This window comes from Macaca fascicularis, chromosome 17 (assembly GCF_037993035.2).
Source record: "Macaca fascicularis isolate 582-1 chromosome 17, T2T-MFA8v1.1".
Taxonomy (NCBI): Eukaryota; Metazoa; Chordata; class Mammalia; order Primates; family Cercopithecidae; genus Macaca; species Macaca fascicularis.
Window position 1 is genome coordinate 20,829,705 of NC_088391.1, and position 15,066 is coordinate 20,844,770.

General features: G+C 50.0%; 1 long non-coding RNA gene across 1 annotated transcript; it reads right to left on the minus strand.

Moving 5' to 3' along the window:
- Positions 1–3,721: 3,721 nt before the first annotated feature.
- LOC141408974 (uncharacterized) lies at positions 3,722–14,384 on the minus strand. Its single transcript, XR_012426884.1, has 5 exons — positions 13,059–14,384; positions 11,924–12,080; positions 11,086–11,313; positions 8,647–10,766; positions 3,722–4,673 (listed from the first exon to the last, which is right to left on the minus strand). It is a non-coding gene; the product is annotated as an uncharacterized lncRNA (long non-coding RNA).
- Positions 14,385–15,066: the final 682 nt, after the last annotated feature.

The window sequence follows — 15,066 nt, forward strand, 5'->3', positions numbered from 1 at the left end:
TGAAACAGTTCTTATGAAAGTGTCTCATGACCTCCCCCTTGCTAAGTCCAGCATCTGGCGGTCATATCACTGTCAGTATCTTAGGCAACCCGTTAGCAATATTTGTGACAGTTTTCCACTTCTTGAAACCTTGTCTTTTCTTCATTTCCATGACACCTCAGCCCTCTGGTTTCCTTCTACCTCAGTGGTGGCTCCTGCTCTGTCTTCCTGGCTAGCTTTGCTCTCTCTGGCTGATCTCTGAACATCCCTGCTCCCTGGTCCTGGCCCCTTTTTAGTCATCTTCAATATTCTTGATGAGCTCCTCCATTCTCACAGCTTTCAACACTGTGTCTCAATGGCTCCTGCATTTCTGTCTCTAGTCTAGTTCTCTCCTTGGAGCTCCAGACTTGTATACTCAATTGCATTAAAAACAAAACAAAAACGAATGTTTTTAGCTGGATGTAGTGGCCCACGTCTGTGGTTCCAGCTACTCAGGAGGCCAAAGCAGGAGGACTGATTAAGCCCAGGAGTTCAAGACCAGCCTGGGCAATATAGTAAAAACTGTCTCAAAAAACAAAACCAAAAAAACCCTTTTTTAAAATAATTTTTTTTTCAAACTTATACAAAGCCTACAAAAATAAAAATAGCACGGAAAACACTTGCAAATGCTTTACCCAGATTTACCCAAAATTAACATTCATTCCATTTGCTTTATTTTTTTCTCCCTCTCTGTGTGTTCCTCTGTGTGTATGTATATGTATAACACAGACATACATAATGTGTAATGTTATGCGTTTGTGTCTGTGTGTGTGAGTGTGTATATTTTTTTTTCCTGGAACCATTTGAAGGCATGGCCCTTTACTTCTAAACACTTCAGTTGTCTTAGGGATAAAAGGTTTTCTCTTACCTAACCATAGTGCAGTTATCAACTTCAGAAAATTTAACATTGCTACCGTGCTTTATCTTTTTTTGGTTGAACTTTTCCTTTTTTTAATTTTAAATTGTTATAATTTTAATTTTTTATTTCCATAGGTGTTTGGGGGAACAGGTGGTATTTGGTTGCATGGATGCAGTCTTCAGTGGTGATTTCTGAGCCATGCTTTATCTTGTCTACCATTCACATTGCAATTTTTGTCAGTTAACCCTAAAATATCCCTTATGGCTTATTTAAAAAACTGTAGTACAGGATCTAGACTACAGTCAGATATTGCATTTAATTGCGATGTTTCTTTGGCCTCTAATCTGGAGCGCTTCCAACAGCTTTTCTTTTTCTTTTATGACACTGACATTTTTTTTAAAAAACTGAGCACAATTTTATTGAATCCTTATAGTCCCTGCCCCCACTCCATGAGGTCAGAACTATTATTATTCTCATTTCACATGCAGGGAAACTGAAACATACAGAGGGTAAGAAACTTGCCCGACGTCACAATTAGTAAAGGTCAGAGCTAGGATTCAAACCTGCCCATCGTGGGGCCCTGAACCCCCACAATAGTGTTTCTTACTTCCCTACTCCTTCTTGTAGACCAAAGCACCTGATGGTTTTGTAGGATTTTCCAAGGTACTTTCTTTACCTACTCTATCATCACTGCTGAGAGATTTTCAAATATAAGATGCAATCGACCACCCAAAGAATGTGTGAGCCTGTGGCATAGAGCTGGGTCCTTTGTCTTACGGCTGCGATCTCAGGAATTTCTTAGATAATGTGTCTTTTATGTGTTGTGATGATGAAAGGCTCTAGTAGAACTCCCTGTTTACATAAAATGTGACATTTATAAGTTTCCAAGAAAACGCCCTGCCTGTCTGGCAGAATGGAGCTACCAGAAGACTCAGAATCAGGCAGGGATGCTTCTCATGTGCACGTTATCCACACCCCATGGGATAGAGCCCTCTTGCTAACGGTTGGTGGAATACAGGAAAGGCTTGTTCTGGAAGACCCTCCTATCTCAAACCCATACAGACACACTCAACCCTGCTCAGGCTGGAGCATGGGATGCTCTTGTTGCAGCTTCAGGGGGAGACTCAATTTCCTTTGGAGAGGATGTCTAAATCCTTAGAATGCAGTGACCCAGTGCTGTAAACAACATCAAATGTGAAAGAGCAAACTGGGAAAACACTTGCCATATAACTGATGGAGGATGAGTATTATTCCAATATTTATTCCTCTGGCAACGGAGTGTGAGAGGGGCTCATCTCACTATACCCTCGTATTACTGGAACTATGAGAGATTAAAAAAAAGTGACATCCTGCTTTTTTTTCTTCGAGATGGAGTCTCGCTCTGTCGCCCAGCCTGGAGTGCAGTGGCGTGATCTCGGCTCACTGCAACCTCCGCCTCCTGGGTTCAAGCAATTCTCCTGCCTCAGCCTCCCGAGTAGCTGGGATTACCACCACACCAGGCTAATTTTTTTCTTTTTAGTAGATATGGGTTTCACTATAGGCCAGGCTGGTTTCGAACTCCTGACCTCGTGATCCGCCTGCCTCGCCCTCCCCAAGTGCTAGGATTACAGGTGTGAGCCACTGTGCCCGACCAATATCCCACTTTTAAGTGGCATTGGTTGAGTGCCTGAGGAGAAAACATTTTTCCTTGTGATTGTTCCATTTTGTCTTGTTTTTTGTTTGTTTGTTTCACAGTCTGGCTATGAGGAAATGATTGTTCCTTTATGAATCATGAAAATTCTGTCATCTATGAATTTTCTGTCCATGTCCTTTGTCATACACATATTGAGAAATCAATGGATTTTGCTGTTGTTGGTCACTTGGCATGAGTGCATTCAATACAAGTACACTTGGCCTGTCATATATGGAAAATAATTTTCCTAACTTGCTTGAGTTAAAATTTGGTTGTTGCTGTATTTTGTCTTGCAGAAACCTCCAGTTCTTAAGTGATCATCAAACCTGTTGATATTTCCTTTTAAACATATTTCCCCTATTCCTTTTGTAGGGCCATTCCAGAGGAAAGAGCTTCTTGCAGCAGACTCTTTCTGAAAATGACTGACTTCTCTGCAAGTCAGGCAACAATAATGACATAGTTCCTAACAGTGTCAATGCACTTCATCTGATTTGATGAAATCTGGGGGCAAGGACACAGTGGCATACCAAGGGTAGGTGGTGGGAACAGCCTACCCTGCGCGCAGGCAATAAAGGAGTGCCTTGTGTGTAGTGTCGTTAAAAACAGTAATCAAACTGACCACACGGTGCTCAGCTTTTTATTATCACTATATGCTGGTTATTCTAAGCAGTGTCTGTGATGAAGTACTTACTCTTTCCCCCCAAACCATTTATTAGTCTAAGTCCTAAATAGTTGCTGCTATTAGTGTTGTCTTTTAGTGATACATGTCCAGGCTTAAAGAGTGCACATTTTATTACTTATGTTTTAAGAAACACTGCCTTCTACATGGAAGTTAATTTGGAACACCTCTAATTACACAGGACATAAGCAGAGTCAGTTGCAGGCTGGTTCCAAGAGTCCGTTTGCAAGGGTGACAATTCAGAATTGTTGGTGCTCACTTCTGGGGCAGTTAGTTTCTCCTACTCTGGATCTACGCCGTATTCCCGTGTTGAATGAGTAGAGTGGAAGTGAACGAGGCTAGCACGGTGAACTGGCTTCGCTTCAGTTCTGTCTGTCTGGGTGCGAGCCAGTCTCTAAAGCTTTGGAGTTCACTCTTTTGGAATTGTTTCTTCGTGTATGCCCCCACTTAAAAAACACACACACACACATTAAGGTAATGATTAATCCATGACTTTTTAATTTTTGTACTGTAATATTTATTTTGCTTTTATTAAAAAGTTTTTACTGGCAAAACTATATATACAAAGTTCAATCGTGCTACTATTTTCTCTGGCCATTAGTATTCACTTCATTTCATTTCATTATGACCGAAGATGATTTCATTGTATGTGGGGATATTGAGGGTGATCTGCTGGAAAGTAATACAACAGTTGTGCCACAGTAGGTGTGTTTCCCAGTCTTCACCATAGGGCCTTGTCACCTGCAAGCTGGAAGAGCAGGTGGCAGGTATGGTTGTGAAGAAGGGGTGGCCAGCAGGACTGGCTTGTTTCTCATCATTCAAATTCCATTCAATGCAGGTCAACTCTCCTGGGGCTGTCCTGAGCAATGCCTCCAGATACATGTGGACGGTGCCTACCTGGCCTTGGGGGACAACCCACTGAATACACAAGAGTGTCTTCTGCAAGCAGCCCTGCTGTCCCTCCTTGCAGGACGTGTTCTTTCCTGCTGCTGGTAGGCAGGTGGGGCTGGCTCCCCTCCCCCGGTCCACAGGCGAGATGTGTCACTGTGGTCTGTCTCCATGGTGGCCGGTGACTGGCTGGGAAAGTGCTTCCTCCAGCTGCTCTCGGCCTGGCAGATGCAAGAGATGTGGTGCCCCTTGAGCCTCGTGATGTTGCTATCTTCGCTACAGTCTCTGAGGACACGCTGGGCCACAGGCAAAGTGAGAGCAATCGTCTTTTTCTGCCCCACAAAATTGCTGACATGGTTTTGACACTGTCTGGAGTCATAACGTCAGGCTCACTCCACGTAAGCACCTCAACTTGAAGAGCAAGTGGGAAGGAAGGCATCAGGTCACGTGCCTGTGTTTAGTGTTGGTTCAGTTCTGAGTTCTGCCAGTGATTTTGAGAGGTGAAGCCAGTTGGACTTCCTGGGTCCAGTGGGGACTTGGAGAACTTTTCTGTCTAGCTGGAATTGTAAATGCACCAGTCAGCACTCTGTAAAAATGCACCAATCAGTGCTTTGTGTCTAGCTAACGGATTGTACATATACCAATCAGCACTCTGTAAAAATGCACCAATCAGTGCTCTGTGTCTAGCTAGAGGATTGTAAATGCACCAGTCAGCATTCTGTAAAAATAGACCAATCAGCACTCTGTAAAATGGACCAATTAGCACTCTGTAAAATGGACCAATCAGCAGGACATGGGAGAGCCCAAATAAGGGAATAAAAGCTGGCCACGTGAGCCAGCAGCGGCAACCTGGTCTGGTCCTCTTTCCGGGTGTGGAAGCTTAGTTCTTTGACTCTTCATAATAAATCTTGCTGCTGCTTACTGTTTGGGTGTGCACTACCTTTATGAGCTGTAACACTCACCGCAAGGGTCCATGGCTTCATTCTTGAAGTCAGTGAGACCAAGAACCCACCAGAAGGAACCAACTCCAGACACAATTTCAGGAGGGTTGGCCTGAGGTTGTTATTGCTGCCACAGCTCCATGCCACCTGGAGGAGCTTCAGGAGCTATCCAGTTCCAGAATGAGACCGCTTTTTTTTGGAACTGATGACAAAGATGCTTGGAGTCAAGGGGACTGATTTTGTTTTTTAGAGATGGTATCTTGCTATATTGCCCAGACTGGAGTGCAGTGGTTATTCACAGGCACAAACATAGTGCACTACAGCCTGGAACTCCTGGGCTCAAACAATCCTCCTGCCTTATCCTCTTGAGTAGCTGGGATTCCAGGCATACACCATCGCACACGGCTTATTATATTTTGACATCTTTGAAAACCCTTTCTGGCTGAGGGAGACCACTGGCTCTCTGGAGCTAGCAAATCCTTAGAGACAGCAAGGGGGCATACCTTTGATATGCAAACTACCCAACCCAGGGCATAACCCATCCATCTGGTCCGCACACCCCAGGAGGGTACGTTCCTCTGCCTAATCATCCCAGGGCCAGATGCCAGGCAGCTGGAGACCACCCCGACAGCCCGAAGCCCTTCAAAATTATCTACACTAGCCCATCTTAAGCTGCTCACCCTGCCCTGGCTTTCCCAAGGAGACTCCAACAAAGGCCATGGCCCGAGCTCTCCCTGCGCCCCTGCCTTCTGCCTCCTGACCAACACTGGCGCTTCCCCTGTGGTCCTGCTTGGTACATGATGAGCCCCTTTCTGGAGCCTGTGAGTATAATGGACTTCATTCTCCTGCGCCTCTCTTGCATCTCCTCTTATGGCCCTACCTGACCTGACCATTGGCTGAAAGGACACAGAGCAGGGAGGCTGAAAACCTCTTCGCTGTTTGCCCTGGGCTCATACCTGTTCCCCTTGGGTGTCTCTTTCTCTTTCTGCAGCCCCAGGTTGATGAGTGACCCATTCATGATTCATGTCCTGTTCTGGGCAACTTGTTCCCCCTTCCTGGGAAGGTGATGGTGGTTATGTCACCGTAGTGGAGACGTGGCAGCAAACAGATTCTCACAAATATGAATCATTCTTGGCATAACTTTGACGTCACATAATACTACTACTACTACTACTACTACTACTAAAAAGTCCCCTTTCCCACCAGAGGTGAGATATAAAAAATAAAACTTGAGTGAGGATGGAAGAACCCATCATGCCACGGTATAGTTTTTGCTTAAGCAAAGGTCTGTTGAATGAAGACTTGTTTGCCTCTTGGCTCTTAACTGGGTCTCAGACTATGCATGTATGCATGAGAGACAGAGAAAGAGAACTAAACACACACACACACACACACACACACACACACACACACACACACACACCTGTCCACACAGATGGCATCACCATTAGAGTCAGGCAATAGGACCCTTTCTTGGGTCCCCTTTTTGAGAAAGCTGCTCTGTCTCTTCTTTGTGCCCCAAACCACAGGATGAGGAAGCTGAAGGGCCAAGGAGGTGCGCTCATGGGAAACCATGCTTGCCCGGCTAGGCCACATTCTGGGCACCGGGATCCTGAAACACTGTGTCCGGTGGGCCCTGAGCCAGCTTCCAGAGCTCGCATGGGCCTCTCTCCTGGCTCTGGTTTCCCAGGACAGTCCTGAAGGGGACTCCTCATTGTTGGTGTGTGCACCCTAGATCCAGTGGGGCCAAGGGCAGCTGCTGGGGCGGAGCAGGATGGGAGAGGAACATGTAAGAGAAGAAGCGGGCTGGCAAGGTGAGGAGGGCTGAAGGCTCATACCTGTGTCTGCTAACCTCCCCTGGGCCACACGAACTGGTATGCCAGGGATACAGGGCAGTGTGCCCCTGCCTGCCTCGCCACATGACTTTCTTAGAGCGGTTGTTCAACAGGAGCCCTGATTCTGAGGATATTTTCCCACTAGACTCTCTCATTATTGAGCACTTTCCTGCCTAGGGGACCTTCCTCCCAACACTTGGATTCCAGTGTGGTTTGTGGGGATGATTCACGTGGGGCCTAATAATGGAGGAAGCCGTGGTTTACGGTTTGGTTTTGTCTGTCAAGTAAAGGTGGAGATAGTGACACACAGGAAAAAGTTCTCACCAAAGTCTCCAAAGGACACCGGGCCAAGGCCCCTCTCTGCATCTCATCTTTGCACGGAGGAGGGGGCGGCCACGCAAGCCATGGGGACCACGCAGTGCCTCGCGCTCTGCCCAGGTGAGTGTCAGGAGGGCTGGGGATCAGCGGCTGCAGCAGCAACCCCCGTGCCCCCTTTCTGTCCCGTCAAACTTCCATCTTTTTTCAGCTGTTGACCATGATTGATGTGTCAGACTATGTTTTTTTGGTTGTGCCCCTGGATGGCTGGTTTTTTGAGATGTGGGGTCAGTCTCTTAATCTCACTTGTCTAACAAGAAGATCCAAACAACGACCTTCTCCTTCTGGGTTCAAATGGGACATCTGTTCAACACACACTGTGCCCCTCCGACACACAGTTAGGGGAGCTCTAGCCCGAATCACTGGCCCTGCTTCCTCTGACCACATGCTCCCTGACTGCCTGTGTTCCCTGCCTGTGTTCACCAGGGCCCGCACTCCCTGCCTCTGTTCACCGGGCCCCGCACTCCCTGCCTCTGTTCACCGGGCCCCGCACTCCCTGCCTCTGTTCACCGGGCCCCGCACTCCCTGCCTCTGTTCACCGGGCCCCGCACTCCCTGCCTCTGTTCACCGGGCCCCGCACTCCCTGCCTCTGTTCACCGGGCCCCGCACTCCCTGCCTCTGTTCACCGGGCCCCGCACTCCCTGCCTCTGTTCACCGGGCCCCGCACTCCCTGCCTCTGTTCACCGGGCCGCGCACTCCCTGCCTCTGTTCACCGGGCCGCGCACTCCCTGCCTCTGTTCACCGGGCCCCGCACTCCCTGCCTCTGTTCACCGGGCCCCGCACTCCCTGCCTCTGTTCACCAGGCTGCACACTCCAGGCTGGAGACCTTGGCTCCGCCCTCGGCTCCCTGCACCATTGAGCCGTGGCATCAAGTAGCTTCATCAACTTTATTGGTGGAGAATCCAAGGAAAGGCTGTTTCACTCCCAGGCCAAGCTCTTTCCTCCTCTCCTCTGACGCCAAGGCCTGGGGCACTAGCTGGCCACACATGGGTGATGCTGCCTAAGTCACTTCTTGAAGCACTGGGTTAGACTGGTCCTTCCTGGCTACCTGGACCTTAGGACTCTTCCCCAGCAGGATGGGGTTAGAGGGCCCAGTGTGCCCGAGGCATTGGGAGGGCAGGAACCAGTTAGCGGTGCTTGCCTGTCCCTAAGGCCTGGCTTACACTTGGAGAGGACCAGCCTTTGACCCTGCACAGCAGGCCTGGGCTCTGCAAACAGCCCCGACCCCTAGAGGGATGTTCAGTGTGTATCTCCCCCAAACTCCCACGGGCCTCAGAAAACTGAGGGCTGCCTCTGGGGGAGCAGCCTTTGGGCATTCCTGGGGCTGTCGTCTCTGCTCTGTCGCTTACCAACCATGTGGCCGTGGCTGGGTGACTCACCTCTGTCTGTAAAGCAGGGATGGAATGAGTCCTTTGAATCAGCACGGGGAAGATCCAATGAGTTTCTATATGCCCAGCGCATCACAAGGTAATTAGTGGTTAGTACTGTTGTTGCTGCCGTTCATCCATCCCTCTTGTAATTGTTAGTTTACTTTCTGTCTTCACCAGAAGCTCTTTCTATATCTGTGCCATCCACTTCTCTGACCCCAGAGCCCAGCGTCAATACATGTGCCTGGATAGATGGTTGAATGAATGAATGAATGAATGAATGAATGAATGAATGAATTTATTGTAATGGAGATTAAATGAGACCCCATGAAAGCTCCAGGAACAGAATGACTCTTTATCTGGAGAAGGCAAGCGGACAGGCCACAGGCAGCCCGCACCGGGGCAGGCCCAGGGATATGCATGAGGCCCGGGTTGCATCATCACAGCACAGTGGGAGAGCCCAGTGCAGCTGGGGTGAAGGTGTCCGTGTGGGTCACATTTGCTGGTGGCTCTTTACTTCTGACTTCTGTGTGCACTCACCCTCCCAGCCCCTTGGCCTCCCTCGGGGAGCTGCCCTCCTGGACCCGAGCAGTGGGTGACAGCCGCACCCGTCCACAGGGAAAATGCTGTCTATTTTCCGTCAATGTGAACTCTCACATTTACATTTTTGCCAAGCTGGAAATAACAATAACTTAAACATGCCTCCGTGGCCCTGTCCTCTGTGAAGGGAGAGGAGAAGAAAGTGCCGCCCACTCCAGGAAACAAAGTGCCTTCTGTTAGCAGACACGGGCTTCTGGTTAAGTCCCCAGGGCCCCCACGGCTCAGTGGAATGAGCTGGGCTCGGCCTGCTGGGTGTACTGGGCTGTCTGTGCAGCCCCTCCCGAGGCCAGCCTTGTTTACCACCGTGGGAGAGGGGACACTCCCAGCCCAGCTGGGCACCCGCAAGGCGCTGACTGGCCAGCCCTGTGGGAACCCAGGGGCCTGAATGGCTCCCCTGTGCAGAACTGTCAGTGCTTTCCAACCCTCTGCCCTGTGCACCGTGGTCAAGGGCACGTCATGTCCCCAAGCACGGAGTGTGCCCAGGGTCCCATTCTTCACAACAGCCTTCCTTTCTCTGCCTGCTCAGCAAGCAGAAAAGGTTAACGTTTCCATCTTCTGTCCTAAGGAGACGCCTGCTGGGACTTGGTCTCGGCCATGAGTCTTTTCTTCCTCCTTCCTGGGAGGGGTTGGAGCTCAGCCTCAAAGCAGAGTGGCTGACAACGTGGGAGAGGCTTGGATGTGTCGCTGCAGAGGAACATTCTTGCCACCCCCACCCTAAAGAGGCTGCGGGGACAGGCAGCCCAGCCCTCCTGGCCTATTTTCGGGCTGGAGAGAGGTTCGGTCTAAGGCACAGTTTTGGGAGGCAGATCAGCCGCTCCGTTCCGGCCTCCCACTCCCATGGAGCTCTCTGCTGCTTCTTCCAAGGGGCTACAGATACCCATTCCTTGCTCTATTTCTTCACCAGCCCCGCCTGTTCTCAGTCCATTACCTCATGGCCCTGCTCTCTGCTTACTAAAGTGACAATTCATCTATAAGGAATCCCTTGCACTGTATCTGGGGATTCGCGGGGCTGCACCCTCAGCAGGCACTGTGGCCACATGGCATTGGCCTGAGACCTGAGCTCCTGGAGCCTCAACCCTGAGGCCCATGGTGAGCATCTCTGTAACTGCTCAGCCAGCCTGCCTTGGCCTGGTGATCATTAACCTGGGACCTTTCCCCCAGCACCAGTATCTGTGAGCTCAAGGAAGACATCTGGACTTCCTGAGAGCAGGGCAGGGCCAAACCATCTACTGAAATCATCAGCGAAAGCGAGGATTGATTGCTCCAGAAACTTCTAAATTTTTAGCTAGATGTAAATCATCCCACAGATATTATAGCTTTTGCTGCAATGTGGACATTGTGAAGGTGTTTTGCCTCTTTTAGGGGTGCAATAAAAAAGGAAAAATAATAGAATGAGAAAAAAAATCCAAACAATGGATACAAATCTTTGGTCGAGTCCTGTAAAACTACGACCTGAGTTCTCAGAAAGAGTCTATGGGAAACATATCACAGTAGGTCGACTTATTTCTGTCTCCAACCGTAGCGACCATCTTCTGTAAAAAAAAAAAAAAATTTGAAAAACAAAAAAAGTTAGTCTTATTACTCAATATACCACAATTACTTGCTTAGTTTTTATTTTGTTGAGCTGCTTCTGGTTTAAGTATAATATATGTATTGCAGTCTTAATAGCCATTGTGATCACAAAACTGCTGGCGAGTTTTATCAAAACCCTTAAGACAGGCAAACATGAGGCTCTTAAAGAGAAAATCCTCAGTCGCCCCCTCATTTCCAATTTATCTAGTAAACATCTCTTTCAGAGGGAACTGAAGACAAATAGAAATAAATGAAGATACAAATGAATTCAATACTCACTGTTGTATAGATCAGCGGCTGTCAACCAAAGGGTAGCTTTGCCTCCCAGGGCACATTTGGCAACGTCTGCAGACATTTTTGGTTGTCACAGCTTGGAGAAGAAAGGTTGCTGCTAGCATCCGGGGGTACAGACTAGGGAGTCTACAATGCTCAGAATGGCCCCCCACAACAAAGAAGGCTCTGGCTTGAAATTCCATAGTGTCAAGGTTAGAAATGTTGGTATAGAAACTATGAGAGACACAAAACAGCATAAAGGCATAATTACTGCGTTTTAGGAATCTGCAAGCTAACTTGTTTTCAAAATTTTACTTAACGAAAACAGCCTTTAATTTCTTGTATTTATTTCCCCTGCTCTGGACCCTGTTTCACATGTATGGGAAAGCCAGGAGTCCCGCCATGCTCCTGAGTGAGGCATTCTGGGTAGCGCCGAGGAGGGCAGCACAGGGACACTGGTGCGGGGTCCACGGACAGATGGCCCTTGCTGGGCCTGGCTGTTCACTGGAATCTGCACTATTCTCGGGGTGACAGTGAACAACTAAGCCATTTTTACCTTCAGGGAGTCTGCAGCTCTGAGGCCACCCAAGGACACTAAAACCAGGCCAGGCAGCTCTGGTGGGGAAGGTGACGAGATGGGGTGTCGGTGCACAGGGCAGCACCATGGCTGCATCCAAGTCTAGTCGGCTTTCGGAATCTCGTCCTGCGTGTGTGTCTGTGATTCTCTCACTCTCCTCTGGCTTCTGGCCCTACCATGTTCTATGGAGTCCCCCAAACCGGGGAGCTGATGCCTCAGGGCCAGCCCTACGGTCTCATTTCTGGCACATTCCACAGTGGGCCTTACCTGGGAGGCATTTGGGGCAGGGCCCGGCCCAGATGAGATTCTCAGAAAGTGTGGACGATGGTACTGTAGTTGAAGAGGGGAGTCCTCGCTTCTAGAGCTGCACGCCTCAATATTTACAAAGAAATGATGTGATAGCCAGGATTTGCCTCAGAGTAACCTGGAGTGCAGAGACAGAGGCTAGGCGATGGGAAATGAGAATGCCATGAGCCCTGGGGACGGCCCATGGGAGTCTAATCTGCATCTCTCTCTGCTTTCGTGTACATTTGAAATTGTTCCTAAAAATATCTATAAACCATACTTGTCCCTCCAAGGCCAAAGCTTAGAGTAGGGGCCAAAGTGAGTGAAGGGGCCTTGGCTCTCTTTTAGAGAGAGTTACTTGGTTCAGAATGAGAGTTTTTAGTATCTCCCTGTTGATCTGGAAGACTGGGGCTCCTGTCAGGGAGTGCCAGTGGTTAGGGGAGTCTGGAGGCTGGCTGGGTTCGTCAGGATGTGCTGGTGAGGATGCGGCTCGGGCCACCCCGTCAGAGCTGCCCTGAAGCAGGAGGCCTTGCAGGGATTTGAGGAGGCTGAGTCCGCACTCAAGAGGCTGCAAGAACCAAGCTGCCCTGATGCTGGGAGTGGGCCCCAGGCCGACAGCATGAGCACAAGCCAGGCCTGAAGGGCACTGAGTGGCCAGAACAGACGGCACTTTCAAGGGGCTGAATCAGAATCGGTCCCAAGAGAGGGAAGAGGATGAAAACAAATCAGGAGCGCCTGTTTGTGTTTTAAGCCTGCCCACAAGAACCAGGAGATGGGCTCCTGGGATTTCACAATTCGAGGTCCATCTGGTGCCTCCTGCATCCTCTACACTTGAATATTGTGTGACACATAAAAGTCGGAGGTGACCTGAAGACACGTGCACCACAAGGGATGCTGTGGAGATGCCCTACAGGGACCCTGATGCGGGGGAATTTCTGATTTCTGGGGCCCGGCTCTTAGAAAGTTACCTAAAGACAGCAATGGAGAGGTCTCTACTGATCCACTGCTGTGTAATAAACCACCCCGAACTTAATGGCTTGGAACAGCAAGCGCTTATTCCCTGCCATGGTTCCTCAGGTTGACTAGGCTCAGTTGGGCGATTGTTGGCTGGTCTCACTTGGGGTCTCTTGGGAGGTTGCAGGCAGAAGGTGCCTGGGCTGGAGTCCCCTGGACGCTCTCCCAGGGGCCCAGAACAGTTGCCTCTCCACGTCGTCTCAAGGCCTTGGCTCCCTATGTGGCCTCTCTATGAGGTGTCTCCATGCAGCCTTTCTGGTGAAGGGAGCTGGGGACTTCTCACATGGAGGCTCAGGGCTCCTCAAAGTGCGGAAGCAGAAGCCTTCTTAACACTTAGCCAGAAGCTGGCCCAGCGTCACTTCTTCCTCCTTCCTTTGGTTAAGCTGTTGTGGCCAGCTCAGGTCCATGGGAGGGAAGGAAATTCCACCTCTTGATGGGAGAATGACAAGGAATTGTGGCCATCATTAATCCACCATAGGGACCCAGTCTGGAGCCTGCACAGAAGTGGGGAAGCTGTGGCCGTGTTAGGTGGTGCCGTCTTGTCGACGTGGGAGATGCCAGAACCGCCATCCCTGGCTCCTTCCCTGTGTCCTCGCTGACTTGGACAGGCAATGAGTAACTGTCATATCTTCAGATGCCTCTCGGCCTCATGTCATCAGCTATGAAGTGGCATCACAGTGGTCTCTCTCTGGGGCCAGCCCTGGGTCCACCTGCCAAACACCTCCCTGTACACAGTTCTTGAAAGTCATTTATTCGCTTGACCAGACACTAAAGCCAGACCCATCCCCAGCCACTGAGGCCACCTCCATAAGGTCAGGCTGTGGCCATGTGCCGGTGGTTTCACTCTCTTCCTTCCGGGCTCACAGGAAGGAAGGAGGTCTTTGCAGGGGCAAATGGAGCACCGCCTCATGTCTTCTGCACCTGCTCGCATCCTCTAGCTCCTCCTCCCGGCAAACATGCAAGGAAACTGAAGCCCAGAGAGGTCACCATCTGCCTCAGGGGCACACAGAGTCTTGGTGGAGTCAAGACTCAAGTCCAGGTCCTTGAACAGCAATGCCTTGTCTTCCCTGCAGGCTCCCAGGGGCAGGCAGGTGGGAGGTGGGTGCACCGGGAGCGCCATCGTTCCCACACCCAGACTTCTCAGGGATTGTCTTTCCTCAGTTACAAAGAGCTGTGGCTCTGCTGGCCAGGACAGATGTTAGCGATTTTAAAGGAGCAAATGTTTCTCATTTCATCTTACCTTAATCAAGTTATCTGGGCTCTGTCCACAGAAGTGTCTGAAGAGCAGATGACTGAAGAGGGGTGACAGCTGCTGCTGGCCTGGAGGGGTATTCTGTGCACTGAACGGTTGTCTGTCTGCTGGATATGGCATGGCTTGCTGATGGGCATGAATGTGGGGAGCAGGAGCCTGCATCTCAGCCTCCTGCATCTGGAATTGAAATTGGACCTGTCTGTGGGTCAGTCTGCCCTGGGGGAACTGCCATTCTCTCACTCTCCTCTCAGTCCTGCCTACCACTCCAGCCTGTCCCAGTGCCCATGGCCAGGAAAGGAACACCTGGGACATCGCTGGCTCAGCCCGCACTCTGTCACCTCTCTGCCACATTCCACACACCATGGGCCCTTTTGGGAGACTTTCTGGGCAGGGCTTTGCCAGATTGCATTTAAAAATAATCTCTGAAATATGCTTCACCTTCAAAGCAGGGCTAGAGATGGAGATGCATAAAATGAGACTAGGAGGACTCAATGTTATCTCGGAGAGTCTGATTTGATTTCAGTGCAGAGTAGGAAGAGAATGCCCTGCAGTCCCTGTCTGCTTCACCTTAATTTGTAAGGACAGGGGTGTTTCTTCCCCGCACAGTGCCTAGGTTCTTGCTAAGCATAGTTGGAATCAGCAAACAACAAGAAGCACTGAAGACACACTTGCTGACTGAAGGAAATTGCTCTCGACCTTGGCCCAATACTAGGGAACTTTAAAAACCATGGACGCCTGGCTCCTACCCCCACATTCTGGCAATTGGCCTGGAGTAGGACCCGGGCAGAAATTCCCCCGTGATTCTACTGTGCAGGCGAGGCGAGGCCTCCTGCCCTGATACCTGCTCCTCCGCTCCTAC